This window comes from Micrasema longulum, unplaced genomic scaffold (assembly GCF_059751315.1).
Source record: "Micrasema longulum isolate JH-2025_06_02 unplaced genomic scaffold, ASM5975131v1 h1tg000069l, whole genome shotgun sequence".
Taxonomy (NCBI): Eukaryota; Metazoa; Arthropoda; class Insecta; order Trichoptera; family Brachycentridae; genus Micrasema; species Micrasema longulum.
In genome coordinates, this window is record NW_028277276.1 from 135,925 (window position 1) to 157,871 (window position 21,947).

General features: G+C 30.9%; 1 long non-coding RNA gene across 1 annotated transcript in view; it reads right to left on the reverse strand.

The window, feature by feature from the left end:
• Nucleotides 1-21,860: 21,860 nt before the first annotated feature.
• Nucleotides 21,861-21,947, reverse strand: part of LOC148285006 (uncharacterized) — a 129,347-nt gene continuing 129,260 nt past the window's right edge. Inside the window, exon 3 of the long non-coding RNA XR_015823178.1 lies at nucleotides 21,861-21,924. This is a non-coding gene — a long non-coding RNA (uncharacterized LOC148285006). The remainder of the gene's footprint in view (nucleotides 21,925-21,947) is intronic.

Below are 21,947 nucleotides of genomic sequence, written 5' to 3' on the forward strand. Positions count from 1 at the left end.
CATGCAAAGACAGAGTAATACGGCGTTCTATCCTCTCCACCTACCCCCGCGGGGAAACGGCTCGAGTAACACTGTCCACTGATCTACCCAACTGGTTGATTGTCTCAGTCTAACTACGATTTCAATGTGTTTATTTTATATAGGAGAACAATTAGTTTGTTATAAATGAAATGGCCGGCGCAGCGCCAAGACGCGTCTGTTCAAAATTTAAGCCGCCTAAACAAACTGCATAATTTAAAACGTGAAATAAGTATTTCCCTTATAAGAAATATCGTCGCGCAGCAAAAATATTTCAGAGCTTTCGTATTCATTACACAACTGTCTAAAAATAATAATTATCCAAAGTATATCTTTACAACTTTCAAACTAAAATACAAGTTTAAAAATGCTGGTACTAATTATATTCTACAAAAAAAACTATATTCATACGCGATAAGACATCACCAGAAAATTCTAGTAGGCCAAATACAAAAGTTAACATATGTCTAGAAATCTACTCATAAAAGGTCTACACCGTACCGTTTTAATATTTAAAAAAAAACAAGTAAACTTTCTGGAACAATTTTATTTTATGATTAAAGACCACATTTTTATTTATTTTATTAGGTAAACAAACAGTATGTACACAAATATTGCCAATTTCTTTGTATATTAGAGTAAGAAACTCATGCACACACCAAAAAAATTCTTGACACTTAATACAATAATTTAAATTATGTTCAATATAATAAATGTAAAAGAAACGAAATGAAAAAATAATTATGTTAAATGTCTGCTTCTCTCAAAATTTCTATAATTTTTGACCTAAATTTACATACATTGTCACAAAAAATATCAGCCTCGGTAAATATATTGTTATATTGGTCGCATATTCTAGGTATTGTAAATTGTTTACAATAGTTTGTTGACGCGTTTTCAGTGGAAAACAAAAGATTTTGTCTTGTCGGTCTAGATGGCACACGGATTGGAAGTTTTTCTAGTAGGTTAAGAGAATCAGTTTTATTACTTATTAATTTGAATAAAAATAACTGGTCCAACATTATTCTTCGATTTTTAAGAGAGTTTATTCCATGGTACTGCATACTTTAATTATTAAGACACATTATTAAGACACTTGTCATATCAAACTACAAGCTGTTGTATTCCGTCATGATAGAAGTTTGCAGCCAAATGCACCAAATCGTCAGTCAGTGAAAGCTCTGACCCATTTGCGAATCACTCATAATATTTTGTCCATACACTTCACAAATTTGGCGGTAAATGTCAACTGCTTTCACGCCTTTAACACTGAGAAAACATATAACCTCGCGTATTTCAGTAAGCGGGATTCTCTATCTAAATAAATGTAAACGCGATCGACTGATGCCGCAATGGCATATGTGACTTGTCAACAGATGTCGGTACACAGCGTGCATGTGCAGAACACCGGCCGCAGCGCTGCCGCGGCGGAATTTGAAAACGGTACTTACTTAAAAATCTCCCTTTGTATTACGCACTGGTCTGTGTAATTTTACGTCACTGGATTTTATATATATTTTTAAGTACAAACAGGGCGCATTGTTGTATCGCGTTTATTGATAAAGTTTTTTAATGACAAAAAGTTGTGCTACCGAATTTTAAGCGTTCTTTGCATTTTGAAATATCTTTAGTGTCACAGTATAAGAGATTCATTTTTTCGATTTCCGCAAGTCATTAATTTTTGTATCTGACATTATAACCTCCACCCTGAAGCAGACAATGTGGCTCCCGTGATGTATATAAACACAACGAAAATACAAACAAACTTACAACCTTGAACATGGATTTTAAAACGCGATTTCAGGAGACGTTTTTAGTTTGATCTTATTTTCTATTATTATACTCAGTATTAATATTTTTGGAAACCATAGTTTTTTTAACATTCTTTTTAAATGTGAAAAATTACGTTTATTTGTTATAATTTTAACGTATATTTTTATCCGTAATAATTTTAGGTTAAAAAATTTTTTCAAAATTTGAGTATATTTTGTAAAATTCCCGAATTTTTAGTCTTTAAATATTCATACCTTACCATCTACAGATGTGCAAAATACCATAATACTTATTAAAATAAACATAATTTTAAAAGTTATTGCGCCGTGAAAAAGAGAAAAAATAAATACTAAAATGGATTTAAAGACTATGCTCGTAAAGCTTTTGAATGAAATTATAATCAATATTATTGTAAATATATCGTTAAGTATAACGTCATGCAAAAAGAGTCGGTATCAATTGAATAATTACTCACTCATTTAAGTTTATGGGAGAATGTTCCTTGTGGTATTTCGCTGTTTTAATTTTAAAAATCGTTATTCTGGCTTTTTATGTGTGTTAATTCTATTAATTAAAATTCTAACAATCTTAGTACAAACTTGTTGAATCAATGTCAAAAGTCTTAGCCACTACACTTAAAAGAGTAAGACACCCAGAAAATTCACAATTCTCCTTCAGCGCTGTCTTCCGGGTGACCGTAGGTCAAACGACAGTGAGCATTAGGGTGAACTTCAAATCTCACAAACCAATACAGTACCCTATCTTTCACTGGGTGCAGATAGGCAAAAGATGATCATGATTCTGGATTCTAAATCATTCCAGAAATAGTAGGGTTGCTTATTTCTGAAATGATTTAAAATCTATGTAGACACAATCCATATTTTTATAAAGTAGGAGGTGCGTTTACATCTCATTAACGCTGGTGATAAATACACAAGATTTGAAAATGAGATCCTGAAAGGGGAGATGAGCTTGGATAAAGATATTAACCATTAAATATTACTGCTTTGTTTGGCTCTGTGGATTCACCATTAAAATTTAGATTCAGTGGGTTTGTGTTTTCTTCAATGGTGAAAAAATAACACGAAAATATAAACTAATGTTTGCATTATTCTCGCTTGTATATTTGCTTGTACAAATCAATATACAACACTGTAATGAATACACGCCTTTGTCGAAAAACGTAATTATCATCACTTATTTATAATGATTTTATATTTATCACAGTTGATTTTGTGTTGATGATTGTTGTGATAATGTCTTCATTACTATTTTTTACTTATATTAGATTTTTTTTGTTTCAAGAACTTTATAACATTTTTTTAGATGTCGCTAGGATTTCGAGACGATGAGATTAGCCGATTGTTGGACGTGGATACTCATGATGATGATGACGAAAGCGCACAACAGCTAGAGATATTAAGCGAGCCAGAAGATAACCTGAAAGTGAAGGAATATCAGCTGACTGAAAGTGAATCTGAAGAAAATATCATCGAGGTGTCAGTTTTCTATGAAAGCTCCGATTCAGATGTTCCTGTTTCTCAGTTACCAAAACGAGAACGCCGCATAGAGTCTAGTTCTTCAAACTTTGAAGATTCTGTCCCAGTTGAAACTATTCAAACCGGTCAAGATAGACTACAACAACATGACCCCAGGGTTGTTATTCCGAGAAAAAAAAATATTTGAGGCAAAAATGGGCATAAATGGACAACGAAGCCTAGAAAGCGAAAAACTCGTGCTGCTTGTAGATGGCCATTATGCTTGTTTTATAACTCGATTAACATAGCAATTATAAACTTTTACACTGCAGAATAACTGCAGAAACAATAAAAAAAGCATATCCTGACGTGATTTTGTTTTGGAAATGGATGATGCTCTTATGGAGCCTCAACTCAAAGAAAAAATAAATATTACAACTTTGCGGCGTAAATTGAAATAGCTCATATAAAGTATTATTCTTAAAGCGGAATCAATTTAAGAACCAAATTCAAGAAAATTATTTGCCTTTTGTCCATCCAAGTCAAGGAAAATGACAACAAACTTTTGCATTTCATGCAAAAGAGCCATATGTAGGACGCATAATATGAACATGTGTCCCAACTGTGCAGAATAAAACAAAAATATGTTTTATTATAATGTGATTTTTTTAATCAAAATAATAACAATTTTTCTTCTCATATAAGGAAAGAATCTTATTTTCTCCCGTTTTATTTCTATGTCATATTTTTAACGAATATTTAGCAACAACATCACTCGTAAGATAGTAAAATAATCAAGGGTAAATCTTTCATCAGTTGGCTTTGCTCACAGGACGTAAATACAAAAAAATGTAGCGAAAAACGTTTACCATTTAAATATGCTTTTTGAGGCAAGCATCAAATAGTAAACACATTATTTAAAACAACGTATTATTTATATTACAATTTTAAGAGACAAGACGAAAGAAGAATTTACGTAGTTTAATGTGATGCCACAAAGATCAGTGGACTTTTTACATTAGGAAGCCCTTACAACAAATTAATAATAACAAAAGAGTCTAAAGCAAAACACCCTCTTATTTTTGGGTATTTTAAAAGTTAAAATTGGCCAGTGAAAGGCACCATTTTTCACGTAAAGTGATTCCAACTTGATTCATCTCTCAATACCAGCGATTTTTAAGAAAATATTTTAGGAAAAAATATGTTTTTCGCAAGGCATAAATCACTCTTCGCCGAGTCCTTTAAAATATTCCGCCTCTTTTCTTTAGAAGCGATTACCACAAACAAAGTCTCCTCCAATTTACGTGCTTAAAGCTTGTTCTAATCGTGATTTAGAGAGTTTTATTCAATTGTGGTAATATTGATCCATTGGTTCACAAAAATAGCTTTTTAAGTAAGCGGTATGAAAATATTTCTTCAATTTTTTTAAAAGATGTAAAGGTTACAGATAGTTACATAGCAATGAAATACATATTAATAATAAAAATAGTAAACAAATTTTTTTTACTTATGCATGGCCTATTCATGGGTATACAAGAAAATATTAATGAATTTTTGCTCCTATAATAATTCCAAAAGACCGCCATAACAGAAAGTGGCTTCTTAATAAAGAGTTTTTTTATTTATGTTCTAAAAATAATTTACCTATTTAAATGAGGATTATATGAGGATTATTTTTTTCATTTATTTGTTTTTCTTTTTGTTTTTTCTTATTTTTTTTATTGTGCGGATACAGTCTAGCTACTGCCCCTTATTTCGAATGTAATTGTTTATGTAAATATGTATTAGTTTATTTACGGATATTGTCCATTTATATTATTTATAGTGTATTAATATTACAATATAAGAAAAGTTAAAAATATTTTTTCTTTAAAGAAAAGAAGCATTGACAAACATTGGGGATATCAAGACAAGACACTAATTATTTGTGCTCGTTCAATTCGTTGTAAACCTTAACCAAAAAAGTTCAGATCTTGTCTTGAGTTAACAAAACGACAAAGACGGGTCATTGAATAATTAAGAGCGTAGTTTGTTCTATGCTGATCGCTGAACAGTACTTCATTGTTTCCCAACCTACGAATCAGAATATGAAATTTTTGTTGTCCCTAATATTTATTTTGAAGTAGCATTAATATTTATCTAGGTTAACTTCACCAACAAGCCACAAAAAGTCTCTTGGTGAAATTTCTGTATTTATGAGATTTATTCCTTTTGTATGTGTCTTTATTTTTATTTATGTTTACTTTTACAATTAAATAAATAAATAGTTAATGAATACCTTAAAAATAACGGTGCTGTTAAATTTAGTGCGATATCTTCTTTATAAATATATATTTCTTTTGTACGTGTGATGTCACTAAACTCCTCCTAAACGGCGTAACCGATTTAAGTGCGGTTTTCAGCAAAATGTAGATCTTTACGCTGCGCAAATTCGTAGGTTTTAAAATTTTCAATCGAATGTTTATAAAAAACTTAGAAGCAAAACTCTTTTTTTCATTGACCTATCAATGTTGATTCAACGAGAATGCATATACAAAAAAATGGACGGGTAATTTAATTTATTTTTAAATTATTTTTTTGCACCACAACAGGCCAGGATTACAGAGGTGAATTACATCACAGAACCCCCGGGCTTGAGAAAAATTAAATTAAATTTTTGTGTTCTCACCGGGAATCGAACCCGGAACTTTCCACTTGTGAGTCAAGCGCCTTAACCACTACACCACGGAGGCCGCCTGGTGTTGTTTTTTTGTGTTTAAAAAAAATTGTCGTTTAATGTTTACAAATAAAATTCGCTTTTTAAGGCTCCCAATCAGATGCTTCCCTTACAAACCTTATTATTTCTTCCCATTTATTTCTTGTTACTGGATTTTTGGTTATACTAACATAATATTGACTGACATTCGATACGTTTTTGAAAATTGCATTCCTGAATAAAGTGCAACCCTGTTGGTTTTGAAAATTTTATATTTGAAAATGAATAAATTTATGTTTTGGAACTCAACCATAAACAAGTACCTAGCAGGGGCGTGCGGTGACTACTGCTGGGAGGGATGCTGGGAGGGTTGCTGACAGTGAATATATTTTTAATATTAAGACTATTATTGAGTGACGTGTTTCTTATCTAAATACTTGTCATCGTGAAATAAAGAAATCATGCAAATAAATAATCGTTTTTTTTAAATCACCTGTAAGTTAATCCATTCATTTGAGCTTTAGATTGATTCGTCGTTTTTACTTCGAAAAATCGTCGATGACTCAATCATAAAAAAAAAATTTTTCCTTCAAGGTAACATAATTTTTTTCTCAACAGAAATAATAGCGAGAGATGAAAGCTTGTCCTCACCAACTGTACTAAAATTCTATGTTTTCACTCTTTTCATTGTTGAAAACGAAAGCTGACACATAGTTTATGTATTACCAAAATAGTTTAAAAGTAAATGATTAAAAACACAACCGTTATAGACTCATTTTTGACTAAATTACTGATAAGTGACAAGAACAAGACAGCGGCTCGAGGTACTGCGGAACTGTAAATAACTAGGTACCTACAAAAAAGTACAAAAAATCAATACCATGCCCAAGCTAACTGACCAAATTTAAATAATAAGCAATAAGGAAATTCAGCACTGTGGGAAATCGGATACAAATAATGTTTTCTTGCACGCGGTAAAAAAAAGAGCATTAAATTGTACGGTAAAATTTCTTATAAATGTACGAAAAAAAAAAAAAAAATACCTTAATAAAAACGCACTACTTTGAATGACGTCACTGGTTCATATGAACCATCCAATGATATGAGAGCATTGAAGGATATCCGGTTTAGTCACCGTAAATGAACCAATTGGAAGAACTGTCATATAACAACCTCTGACGTCGCACGCGGAGTTATTTCAGGAATACACAACTTTAAAAAATCATAGCGCCGATAATACGATTTATAAAAATAAAATATAAAAAAAATTGGCTGAGTTTAATATTATATTAACAAATAAAAAGAGAAACAAAAGACACCGAACTTCCTCATTTCATACTTTATGCCAAATGATATAAAAAGATCTTTAACTTAATGCGCATGCGCGGGATCGGATTTTGAAGTATAGAATCAGACTCAATTTTAACAGCAGAATCCAGCTTATTTTAAAATACAAGGCGACAGTTTGTATACGGTATTACGTTGGTATAGGAATTACGCGTACGTGGACATACCTAAGCAGATATAAATTGTGAAATTATTGTTTCGATAGAAAGTTCTTCGAAATTTTTTTTTATCAAGGATATTTTGTGGATATTTTCCCTTTCATTCTCGTTTATTTTAAAACAGGTATACATTATTCTACATGTTTTTCAAGGGATGCGCCGCATCCACAGTATCTATGGACAGAACGCGCCTGGTACCTAGGTACCTACTTAAATTCAGTATTAGAATATTAGTAATTTTTACTTTTGGAATTTAATCGATCTTTTTCCAAGCAAACAGCAGGCATGCCAACGTTCGGGCTGGACAACGTCTGTCCGGTCCGCTAGTTTTATACAATAAAATAAATGATATTTATTAAACAACGCAAAAAGCTAAACAAAAGGCAGCGGCACATTTCTAACTCAATTTCAAACAGAAATCTCATCTCGCGCGTCCTGACCGGGAATTTTTACCTGAGCATTTTCACAGTGAAATGAGACTTGTTATTTATCGCAGTAGTTTTTAAGATACTTCGAAAGGGTTGCGTTTGAAACGGGAATTTATAAGTCTTTTCTTATCATTGTAATGCAGAAACAAGGGCAGTGATTTTTTACCGGAATGAACAGCGTTTTACCCTCCTCCATACCCCTGGTGTAATTTACATACTTGTGAGGTAACTCTTAAAACTGTTTTATATAAATAATGTAACTGAATATTTTCTTTGAGTAAAATCACCACATAAATTTTATCTGCCAACCGGTTTTAGAATACGACCACTCCTTTGTCAGGGCTCAAAATAAACTAACAATGAATATTTTTATTCTTACACACAACAAGTATAAATCTTAGAATAAATCATCTGCCATCATGTGCTCTAAGTGTTTTTATGTCCTGGCTACCATTTTTCAGAAGATAAATATATTTTTAATTAAACTGAACGATTAATATTTTGTTATAAAAATAATTCTCACTGGGTATGTAATTTTGCCTAGTAAACCGAAATGAACCATCAGAGTTTGTTTATAGGGCAGTATTTTTTGTAATGGTACGTTTTACTCCCAAATAAGCATATATTGCCCCTTAAATATTTTAAATTTTCGAAGCCCTTTTTAAACAGTGCTCAAAGAAGCAAAGATCCAAATCACTCTGTCTTTGAATACAAACCTCGCTTCTTCTACATTCGTTCATCATGCACGCATGCCGATTATTTCTACTCTTAAAATATCCATCTTCAAGTATTTGATAGACTCGATAGTGGCGTGTCTTTCTCATTCTTCCTCGTTTTCTGTATCCATCAACATTCGTATCGTAGATCTTGTTAGCCGTGCTTTCACTGTCCATTCGCTCTACAAGTCCGAACCAACGCAGCACCCCTTTCTTCATTCTGTCGATAATGCTTGTCTGATTTTAAATTGTTCACGGATCCAGATGTTTGTGCACCTATCATACATCGTTTTTCCACATATTTGCCTGAGAGATCGCATTTCATCGGCATTTAACCTACTTTTATCATTATTTTTTCAATTCCATACTTCGCTCTCATACAAAGTAGGCAAGTGTGGTAAAGAATCTTAGGAGGCATCAGCAGTATATGGCCTAGTCAGCTAAATCGCATCCGCTTGATGACAGTAGTCACCAGAGTTTGCTGCGCCTATTTTTTCATAACTTCATCCCTTACGAAGTCAAACCACCGCATTTTTAAAACTCAGTATATTGCTGTTTTGGGCCCTAGTGAGGTGCCATGATTAGTATTTGCGGAGTAGAATCGGTATTACGCAGGCGTTATATATACATTTAAATATTTTAAATATTGCAAAAGACTAGATATTACTCATTTGTAAAAAAAAAACTTATTATTTTTTTTATTAAACTTCAAAGAGTCGTTGTAAAACATATAAATTGTGAATTTATTTTTTTTAATGTATGTTTTGCATGACCTTAAATAGACTGAGTGAGAAGACCTTAAAAACCGGCAATTTGAACATGAACCTAATCAATGTATTATTCAAATGAAAGAAAAGTTATGTTTACTGAAAGACGATGTAAATGATATAATAAATATGTTTAATGAAAGTTAATGTAGATATTTATTTACATACTTATTGTAATATACGCTAACTTAGGAAATAAAATAAAAAAACTAAAAAAAACAATTCGCTCTTCTTAGAAGAGAACACTTTTCATTGCTTGACGTACCGCATCATTCTTCAGTAATTCCTTATCTGTTCTGGATGCCAGACTTTGAAATGAGCTATCACTTGCCATAAAAAATGCACCTTCCTTGGCCACTTTTAAGAAACGCCTGAAATATTATTATGTATCCTTGGAACACTTGACAATATTTTGAGTTTGTCCAAATAGTTGTAACAAGGACTGGATTCGACTCCCTGGGGAGCTGTTTTTATTGACATATTACAAGAGATGAAGAACATTTAAAAGAAGGTAATATAGAAGTCTAGGCATCTACAGGGCTTATGACATGTCAATGGCTGGTTTAAGTGGCCACTTTACACACTGTGTAACATTCACCATTCTGCCTATATTTGAACATCTATATTCCTTTAATTATTTTATCTGTTGATGTTTGTGAAGTTAAAGAGCTGAAACCTTTATTTATGCGGGTGAGATTCATATAATTGAATTATTTCACCAACATACTGGGCAACGCCTGAAAATGTTACTTTTTCATTTTCTATACTTCTATTATGGACCAGGTGGATTTATCAACAATATTTTGAGTTTGCAGAAATTTTTGTAGACAAGGACTGGATTCGACTCCTTGGGGAGCTGTTTATATTAACATAATACACTACATGAACCAGCCAATGACTAACTTTTTTTCCATCCCTGTTTTAATTTGTATTCCTATACGTAGAAACATTTTATCTTACCTCATAAACTAACCTGTAAATCACAAACTACAGAGTGAATCTTAAGTGTGTGTTCACTGTTGTCAAAACTAATGTTTTGACAACAAAACACGCCCTTAAAAAAACACACACACCTTCAACAATATCGAATAACGTGACTGCCTTTATTCCATCTACTGGCAGTTCGTAATTACGCAGAATTCTCGTTTCGTTTCGTAATATTTCGTTATACGCAGAATTCTCGTAAAATTTGTTTAGCTTCGAGCTACAGTAAATTTATAGACTATAGGTGCCTAGATCTATTTAATTTTAGTCAATTCATAAGAGGTGTCCATTTTTTTCCAAATTTAATAATGAGAACAAAAATCAAACAAATTGATTAGTTTTTTCCATAGAATAAAGAATTGTCCAGAAACCACATACGCGCATCAAACAGAAGGTGACTAAACATTAGACTTTTTAAGGAGTAGTTTTACGTTATGACCTATTCGTTTCTTTGTAGACGTCGCTCAGTACAGAACTCCCGATTTGAATTCAGCTATGCCGTGTTGTGTCGTTTTAAAGCGAAGAAATGCTGCTGGGATAAAAAATAAACAGGTTGGGATCACATTACATGTGTAGGTAGCAAATGCACGTGTAATTAGAAAATGTATTGCTTAAAAATAAAATTATTTTTCCATCTGTCAGATTGTCAAAGAAAACAAAATTGACATTTTGTTAGTGATGCCAGGGTAGTCAAGTTTCTGACTCTACTTTACTCATCTAATGAGAAAACTAATGAAAATTGAACCTCTTGAATTTAACAACGCCGTGGTGGAAATTTGACCAACATTATCTTTAAAACATCAAATAACGTGACATAAAAATAACCGTGTTGTAAAAAAAAATGTATATTAGTTTTAAGCTCAAAGTTCATTAATTAAATTACGTTTAGATATTAAATGACACTTTACTTATCCACTCTGTGGTGTCAATCAATGTTTCTGCGTGTACAATAAAAGTTTAGAGAAATTAACAAATTGCTTTGTTTTTAAAAACATCTTACATTTGTGTTATGATTATATTTTTCCGCGATTTGGCAACATTACTCGGCGACTTTACACATGCGCGCGGCTAAAGCGGGGCAAAGTGGTGGGTTTTTTGTACACAGTCCGATGTATTCAAATGTGGTTCTACACTCCTTCTGGACTATTCTTAATTCTATGGTTTTTTCATTACTTCGAATACATAAATAAATACATAAACTCATTCTAACTAAGAATTGCTTCCTTTATTTCAGTCCGCCTAGCGGTGTAATGCTCAGCCCATTTACCAACCATCCAATAGGTCTCGGGTTTGATTCCCGACTGGTTGACATGAAATAACTAAATATTTAAAACATTTCTATTACTCCAGAATATTTCATAAATTGGCACCTGAAGAGTGAGAATGATTATATCACCTTCGTTTAATTAACACGATCCAGATACGCTGCGATTGAAGGGGCTCATAATGATTATTTTCACTCTCAGTCATTGCACGCTTTAAAAACGCCCATTTTCTGTATATGCACGGAAAGGCGGAGTGAAAAAGTATAAAATAATTTAAATGTGTTTTGAAATAACTTATTTGCGTAATACATAAAACAATATATTTAAAATTAAAATCTGAGCACTTTTTTGATCTATATAAAAATTTAAAAAGCTATCGATAATAATCTACCCATAATAATTAAATGAATAAAAGATTTAAATAACAATCCTTAGATAAAAATGCTTAATAACACTGTTCAACAAATGAATTTTTTTTAGTTTACATGAGCTAAATATGATGATTCTTGTAGAATTTTTCCCCTTTTTTGCACATAAGGTTTTAGAGTAAAACGCATTAACCCTTTCATAAATTTGTGTTTCTAGAGGTAGATACATAATATCATAATTTATTCATGAAACATATTTGATTTTATATGTATTTTATTGCTGGCTTGTCTTTTAAAAGGTTCCAATAATAGTCTGTAAACATGTTTTCCTTCTATTTTACCCTGCAGGGCGATTTAATACAGCTGAATATTATTAAACTTTCTAAACATGTGGTAAAAAACAAATTTTATTATTTATTTAGTTATTTTTCCTTTCTAGGGTTTGAATGTTACTTCTCCAAATACGTAACAAAAGTTGTCTGGGTTTTTTACACAGTTGCGTGGCATTGTTAAGATGATCAAACAATTGCATAAAGCTTGAAGGTTTTGCAAATTTGGTTAGTCCAAGTTTTAAAAAGGAAATGAATGAGTGATGATTTGCACTTCACAAACGATAGTAATGAAATAAGCAACTAAGAAAATAAAACATTATTCCTAATAACATGTAAAACCACACAATTATTCCTTTTTTGGGAAACCCAAAGTCGTTCTGTAATTCGCTAAAATCGAGTTTATCCGGATTTATACTCCATCGAGTGAAAAAAAATACATAGTTATGTAACTATGAAACGGCTTGATGGTTTGATTTGTTTAGTTCTGTGTGCCTACTTTACAAGACATTAGGTTCTCGACGTCCTGAACATCCGCTGCTGACTGTTCGTTGGTAGTTTATGTCAGAACTACGGGACGCGTACTTGATTTGGGAGGACGCACAGGAGTTGGCAGCCAAAGATATGCATGAAGGCCCTTTGTGGATACCATATTATGCTCCAAATGGGAAGCGGATATAGAATGATGATGATTTGCAAAAAAATATCAATTTACTGTATTTTTTTACAGAAGAAGATAACACTTAGTTAGGTTCGTAAGTTCGTAATAAGGAAGCACAGCGGTAGTTTTATTTATATTTTATTTGTTAACAGTTCGAAAGGGACAGACTATATAAAATAGCAAAAATAACTCAAAATAATGAAGACTGGAATAAATTTAAATCGCAAAGAAACAAATACCTAATTGAATTAAAAAAGAGAAAAAATGAATACTTTAAAACAAAAATTGAAGCTGAAAAGGAGAATCCAAAAAAAATGTGGAATACAATTAAATCATTGTTAAAAAGTAAAGAAAAACAAATAAATGAAAACATACAATTTCCTAATGGAATAGAGAGATCTAATATATCTAATAAATTTAACAAATATTTTATAAGAAGCGTGGAAGAGATAAATGAGAATATAGAACATATAAATTATAATTTTAACTTAGATGAAGAACAGGAAACCAAATTAACATTCAAAAAATTAACACAAAAAGATCTTTACGCAATAATTAAAACAATTAAATCAAAACCTAGTCCAGATGGAATTACAATTAAATTATTGGAAAAGACTCTACCCATCATAGGAAATTACTTATTGGATATTATAAATGAATCGTTATTGCATGGAGTCTTCCCGAAATCATGGAAAACATCATGTGTCATTCCAATAGCAAAAATAAAAAAATCAGTGAAGTGTGAAGAATACAGGCTGTCATACTCTTTTTTAATATTAAATCTTACCTTGCGGCTAATAGTCTCAGGTAGAACTTGTTCTTTTTGATCTCAAGGTTCCTTGAAGGATAACATGGGTCCTTAGTTACTTTCCATTAGGTATTATTGCAAAATTCTAATAAAATACTGAATCTCTTGCTTGGTTGTGAACAACGGTGGGAAAAGACAGAATAAAGTGGTTCATTTCAAGTTTATTTATTACAAATCAGTAAAATATAGTTTTACAGACAACGGACATATATGTTTCTTAAGATGTACAACAATTATTTATGAGGGACTTAATTATAGTAAACAGGATTAATAATAATTGGAGCAGAGATCTCTCCTAGTAAGAATTAAAATTGAAAATAGCCCATTATTAACAGGATTCGAAATTAACCTAATGTGATTACTTCTAAGTGTCCTAGAACCGAAAATAATTTGGGCAGCGGTTCCCCGTAATGAGGATAAAGATTTGAATAATCCTGCGTATCCATTAGTTCACTGTAGTATTACATTAGGAGTCACTAATTTTCGAAGTATATTTCCACCAACCTTTATGAAGAGATGCACGCGAGGCACTCACATAATCCTCTGAGAGATTCGAACCATTCTATATTATTTCACTTGAGAAGGAAGTACTAGGAACACCAGCGATTACGAAGGATCCTAGAAATGGCGTCCTGTGTCGATTTGCCATTGAGGAGAAAAACTGCTGAGTCACGCCTCTGCAGGATGAATCAAAGAAAATGTCGACAACTCAGGTTCAAGGGCGAGATTCCGGGGTAACCTGACTCTCCATACTACAAAAAAATGTATTTCTTTACAAACGGCTCGAGAAAGTAAGTTAAAAAAAAACAACAGTTCCGTGCTGTATACTGTACTTACTAAATGGAGATTTGTTAGTTGTTACGTGGTGTATAAGGCTAAACAGCCGTCATAATGGATTCTAGCTTAAAATGATCATACGTATCCGATCTGTGGACAATAATGAAAAATTACAAATTTGTATAAGCGAAACAAGTTGACTTATATATTCGAAAGTTGTTGAAGACTTACCGGAAGCTGGTTTAATTAGAATACAAGTTTTTTTTGGGCACAACTCAACATGGTGCATAGGGAATTATACCAAAACTCCCATAGTTATTTGCGAGGGAAAACTGGCCTAGCGCGGCGTGGACACTGCTCGCGAACCAGATTGCAACTGGCTGGCTCGCCAGCGCGAGTGCTACGGCCCTACGTTCAAAAAACTAGTGTGGTGGGAGGTATCACGTGACCGCGGCGGAACGACCGCTGTCGGGTAAAGCGTTTATTTACGCGATTGATTTTGTTTTCTATATTCAATTTTTACTTTTAAACTATAACGGTTCTGATTATCTTATAGGTATAATTATTTTTGTCGCGGGACGCGACAAGGCCCATAAACACCCTTCCAAAATATGAACAATTATTGGAATATATTGTAAAGAATGAGTTAGTTAATTTTTTGGAACAATGGGAAGTATTATGCAAAGAACAATGTGGATTTCGAACCAATCAATCTTGTGAAATGGCTATTAACTTGGTTTTAGAAGATTGGAAAGAGGAAACCGATAAGAACATGTTCGTAATTGCAGTTTTCTTGGATTTTAAAAGAGCCTTCGAAACAATAGACCGAGAAATAATTATTGAAAAATTGAAAAAAATAGGAATAAAAGGAAAAACTATAAAATGGTTTGAAGAGTACCTTGGCGATAGATACCAAATAACGAAGGTGAATGATGAAATTTCCGAGCCCCTCAAAATTTCATTGGGAGTACCACAAGGATCGGTTCTCGGACCGGTTTTGTTTATTATATACATAAATGATATTGTCGAAACATTAAAATATTCAAAAATAAGACTCTTTGCAGACGATGCCTTAATATATATATCGGGAGAAAATTATAAAACAATTATGGACAGACTAAATCATGATCTTAATAGTGTATCACTGTGGCTAAAAATTAATAAATTAAAATTAAATGTTAACAAAACTAAATATATGAATATTTATTTTATTTTATTTTTTTTTTTATTTTTTTTTTCAAAAATATTTACAAAAAAATCTTAATTAAAGTCCTGCTGAATTGCATACATACAACTCGTCAGCAGGTTCTTATAAATTACATTAATTATTTACACTTAGCCTACATTAACAATAATTTTACTTAAAAAACAATTACAGATTACATTTTGAAAAATTAAAAACTATCACTAATACAAAAAACTTTTTTCTAATAACCATAATTTGAGCAAACGTCGAACTCCTGTATTTAACTCAGTATTTTCAATATTGTTTGGTAACATATTAAATATTTTAGGTATACTGTATTGCAGTGTCCTTTTGCCATATTTATTGCAGTATCTAGGAACAGCTAGCCCTTCCATACTAGTAAACCTGGTGTTGTAATCATGTACCAACTTGAGTTTATACTCGGAGTGCGACGCATGCTGACAAATTAATTTGTACCAAAGTAGAGCCCTAACAGATAATTTATTTACAGATTTATACATTAATGATATTGAAATATTGTGTCTCTGGCGGTATACATCTTTATGTAGTAGCAATTTGATCATAGAATTTTGCAAGGTTTGAATAAAATTAATATTAGTTTAATATTAGTTTTAGTTTAGGAATAGGAAACAAAAGAATAGAAATTACACCATCAATTGTAATAGAAAATGAAAAACTTAATGAAGTCACTGAAATTAAATATTTAGGTGTAATGTTGGATTCAAAACTTACATTTCACCAAAACGCTAAGATGGTAATAAATAAGATTGCAAAAAAAATATCAATTTTGGGAAGGATCAGAAGATTTATTGATAAGGACTCCTGCAAAACTATTTACAAAGCAATTATTGAACCACACGTTAACTACTGTAGTAGCATTTTATTTTTATCAAACAAAGAAAACATAGATAAACTAACTGTATTACAAAATAAAGCCTTTAGAATCATTTTGAAAAAAAACAGATATACGAGGGTAAAGTCGATGGTAAATGAAATGAAAATATTAACATATAAACAAAGAATATTTTACAATACAATGATATTTGTTCATAAAATTATAAACTCTAATAAAAAAACAGAATTTTGGAAAAAAATTGATCGGAACCAGCATGAACACAATCACAATACTAGAGAAAAGAACAAAGTTAGACTTCCATTTAGGAAAAAGGCAAAGTCACAAAATTCAATTTTATTTAAAGCAATTAAAAAGTATTACGAAATGGAAAAAAATATTTATGAAGAAAAAAACATATCAAAATTTAAAATAATGGTCAAGACATATGTGATAAACAATTTATAAATTAAATATATTTGCAATGTTATTATTAGAACACACATAACAATATGTATGATATATGTGCCCTATTTTAAGATTTAAATTTTTAAAAAAATAGACTGTCAAATAAAGTCAAACAAATGTTGTATTCTTTTGTATTGTATTATCAGCGTTATGATTTTTAATTTTTTGCAAATTTGAAATTACTCCATCTGCGACGTTACGAGTTCTAGCTAGAGAGTTCTTCTGGTTGGTGAGTTGGCTTCTTGAAGCCGAAAATCTATCAAATTTTAATCATTGGTTTATTTTCAAGAATTTGTTACGTAACTCAAAGTGGCTCATTTTTTTTCTTACGTTTTCGAGAAATTTTGCTAAACAATTAAATCCTCTCATTTTGGTCAGATGTAAGAAAACATTTTTCATATTCAATTTTCTAGAGCAATGACAATCCTTATTGTATTTAAACAATATTTTAACCACCCCCAGTTTATAATAATATATAAACAATATAATAATGAAGGTACACTTTAAAAGGTTGATAAAACTTCCTTTTATGTACCCAGTTTTTAATGCTAGTTTTTTAAATATATTATTATAATTTTATTCGAAGCAAGGCATAAAAAACTCTCTCCTTTCTAGTACAAATGTACATGCTTACAATTGTGGAAATGCGAAGAGCCACGTCAGTTTTCAAATTACAGGCTATACCTGTGGGACTACAATTTGAGCTTTTTTCCAGCCTAAAATAGGAAATTTCGGAGTAAACCGAACCTGAAAACCTGCGGAAATCAACTGCTACCTACTTGACACGAAAATAACACTTATTTTCAAAATTACCTCTTAAATTATTTACTAGCTTTTCATAAGGGTCTACTTGCGTTTTTCTAGTATGTATTTGGTCTTATTTGGTTCTATATTTACTACAGTCGATTAACCATTTTCAATATCAGTACCGGCTTTTGTTATTTTGTAATTTTGTTGGCGACCTACGTGTCGTAATAGCTAAGACATTTGACTTAAACCGGAAGGTTCCGGGTTCGATTTCCGGTGGGAACACTTAAATTAATTTTTTTTTCTTCTCAAACCTGGTTGTTCTTTGCTGTAACTCACCACTCTTATTGGGCCTCCCGTCCTATTGCGGTGCAAAAATAAACATATTTTTTTAATATGAAAAATATTATTTACTTTTTATAAAATACCAAATAACTATTAGGCAACAGAAGGTAACTTTTTTTTTTTTTTTTTTTTTTCTTTTATTCAGGAAACATACAGTACAGTTACAAAGTTTAATATTTTACACAATTGGACTTAATTCTAATGGACCAGTGAAGTTTCCATATTAAAAAGCAATTAAATCTAATGTTAATTATGAAAGTATAAAAAAGAGAAGGAAAAAGAAAACATAAATGAAAGTTGTTTAAAAATTTAAATTTAAGTAAAAAAAAAATATATTTTAAGGTTTGTAGTTTGTAGTGAGTATTTACAAATGGAAATAATATTAAAAATGAAGAAAACTTGTAAGATTAATTAAGAATTAAGAATGGAAATAAAGAATGAAAAACATACTCAGATGTAAAAATAAAATAAAATAGTAATAACATTTTTTTTTTCTAAAAAAGGAAAAACTTAAACACATATTTATTTTAAGGGATTCAAAGAAACGATTAGAAGAATCTTTAAGTGAAATATAAGACAGTAAATTTAAATTTAGGTCAATTTAAAAAACATCTTCAAAATTAATGACACATTATAGTAAGAGCAGCAATATATTGATTTTATTAACATATATAATATAAGTAATTAAAAGTAGTTTAAAAGTATAACAAGTATAAAAACATGCCAATGGCAGCAGAGAAAAAAGAAAAAATAAAGAAGGAATAACAAGTATGGCAAGTAATCATTTAAAATTTGAAAAAGCAATATAAGGAGAAGATTTTAAACCAAGAGAAGTCGATAAAAATTTCATTAAAGCGATTTTAGAAGTAATACAAAATTTCAAAAGAGAAATTTAATTTATAATAATAATATGAATGTATGTAATTTGAGTGATATAAGAGAAAAAGGGACCAACCGGAGTTTTATTCAAAAGTTTTCAATACACTATTTTTAAATAATTGTAATCCTGTATGATATATATCTATATGGTTAAAAAAGCTGTTAAAAGTGGAACACGATCTGTGTAAAAACGAATTCTGGCAATAGTTCGTATTGACAATAGGTATTCTAAAGGTTGGGTGATTTCGTAGGGCACGTGATGGACAGTTAATTTGAATTTTATTTAGGAGCTGGGACGAATCAGCTAGACTGTTAATAATTTTATAATTTTATAGAGGAATGTGAGGTCCATTAATGTTCTCCTTTTTTCGAGGTTAATCAGTTTGTGAAAACGTCCAGATAAGTCATGATTTGGAAATATAAGAGAGCATCGGAAATTCAAATGTTTTAAAAATTTGTTTTGTACTTTCTCCAGCCTGTCAATATAAGTAATGTATTGTGGATTCCAAATATAAGCAATATTGATATTAATATTGATTTTCTAATAGAAGCAATATTGTTTATTTTTGTATTAAACAGAAACAAACCTTTAACAATGATATAATAACATTAAAAAGACACGGTTTAAACAAAAATCATACATATTAAATTGTGGTACAAAATAAAAGGGTGTGTTTATGTGTATTTGTATAAAAGTAAGTGTAATGGTGTGTTTGGGTGTATTTGTGTGGGAGTAAGTGTTTAGGTGAGTGTAAGTGTGAGCATTATTAAATAACAAGTCGGATCTTATCGCAGCCAGAAAGAATAAGTCCTAATTTATTTTTGAATAATTTAAAAGGCGTGTTAGGTATATCAATAGATAAAAAAAGAGCATTATAGTTAGAGCAAAAACGATAGAGAAAAGAGTGTTGTGTATAGTTAGTGCTACAGACTAGCAAATGGAATAAATACTTATTTCTTGTCACGCGAAAAGGGACGTTAAGTTCATTTTTGGAGACTAGGTTAGAAGAGTCTATTTTATTATTTAATAATTTATATAAAAAGCATAATTCAGATATAGTGCCAGATAAATCCATACAAAAAAACACTAGGCAAAGACAAAACGGTACTCTATACAAAACGGCATGTTTTATTTTTATTTAGAAACTTCGCTGGTCTGTCTTTAAACCATATATTTCTAATGTTATAATATCATTGTCGACTATTTGTTTCTGTCAAATAAATAAATAAATATTTAATAAACCAGCCGGAAAAATATTCAAATTAACTAGTTTAAATAAAGTCACAATAAAATAAATTGTCACTACACTATTACACAATTGGTATGGAACACAAATAATTCAAAACGAAAATGTTTATAGGTGGACAGGCACTGGTTTCAAAAGTTCAAGGAATTAATATTTTTAGATGTTCAGTCGTTCTTGTTTTATTTAATTTATTTATAACAATCGAATTAATTGATTATTTCCGTCAACGTAAAGTAAAAGAGCAATAATTCCCTAAGGAAGAAATTTAGCCTGCCTACAAGCATTTCTACGTACTAAAAATATTGTTGATTAAACTAACTAGTACAAAAAGAAGTATTTAAATTGAAAATTTGTTTTCAGGTGTTGCCGGTGGGTGAATTGGTTCAGCCGGATGAATACCACCAACACGATAAAGGTTTCAGCTCTTTTACTTTACAAAGCTGAAACCAAAGATGGAAGAGTTGAGGAAGTGTGGGTGTTCAAACATAGGCAGAGTGGTGAATGTTATGGTGTAAAGTGACAGGTGATAATTTCTGTAAATGCCTAGAATTCCATATTTCCTCTTTAAAATGCTTTCTCTCTCTGTTGCAACAAATGAAGATTATTCTCGTTTTCGAAACCAGGTATATAATTAACTATTTTAATGATTTTTTCGTAATATTTGTATATGGCCGACATTTCTATATCCACCATCTTAGGTTTATATAAAAAATGTCTCAAAACCGTTGGATAAAAAATAAGGCAAGTGGTTATGTAAGAAAAACGAATTTACTTACAATTATTGCTAATAATTTACCATAAAGTTAATGAAAAAACGCTTTCGAAAAAATAGGTTAACTGCTAGAAAAATCCCGATTAAATGTTTTATCCATTTAACAGTTATGTAAAAAGCCTGAATGAAAACGTGTTATTAGTTCAAAAAATATTTAATTTTTTAATTCGTGAAAAAAAAATTAACAAGAGTTTAGGAGGAGAGATTTATTTAATAATTGAATAACTAACAAACGGAAAATTTTAACGATTATTTCCGTTTTTTAATGATTGATTTTTTTTTTAATAATTGATTTAATTTTAACTACTAGAAAAAAGTAAAAATATGCGTTATTCCCATAAAAGCTACATTTAAGATGAAGTAAATATTGCATTGCCTTCAACGATGTGAAAAAAATATAAAAAATCAAAACGCAAACATTCCTTAACTCATATTTATTTCTATGTAACTCGTTATCATAGATACAATAATAGTTTGTAGCTAGCAATATTTAATCAAGGATACAGATGACATTAGATACGCAATGAATAACAAAATGCTAACCTTGATAACATTACTCCACTTCAGCAGTGCTTTCATCTCTGTGGATTTCGATCTTTTGTTGGCTAGGCTCAAAACACTTAATATGACACAACCGGTTATAAAATGATTCGGATCGTATTTACGAGCTAGACAACAGTGCATCAAAACACCAGATCATCAATCGGAATGGGTTTGATATTGCCGCTGGAGTACCTCAAGGTGGAGTTTTATCACCATCACTATTTTCCCTGTTTATCAATCCGATAGCGGAATGTGTCAATTGTTCATATCATCTCTATGCAGATGATTTACAACTATATCTTCATTGCAGACCTAAAAACACCAGCAAAGCAATA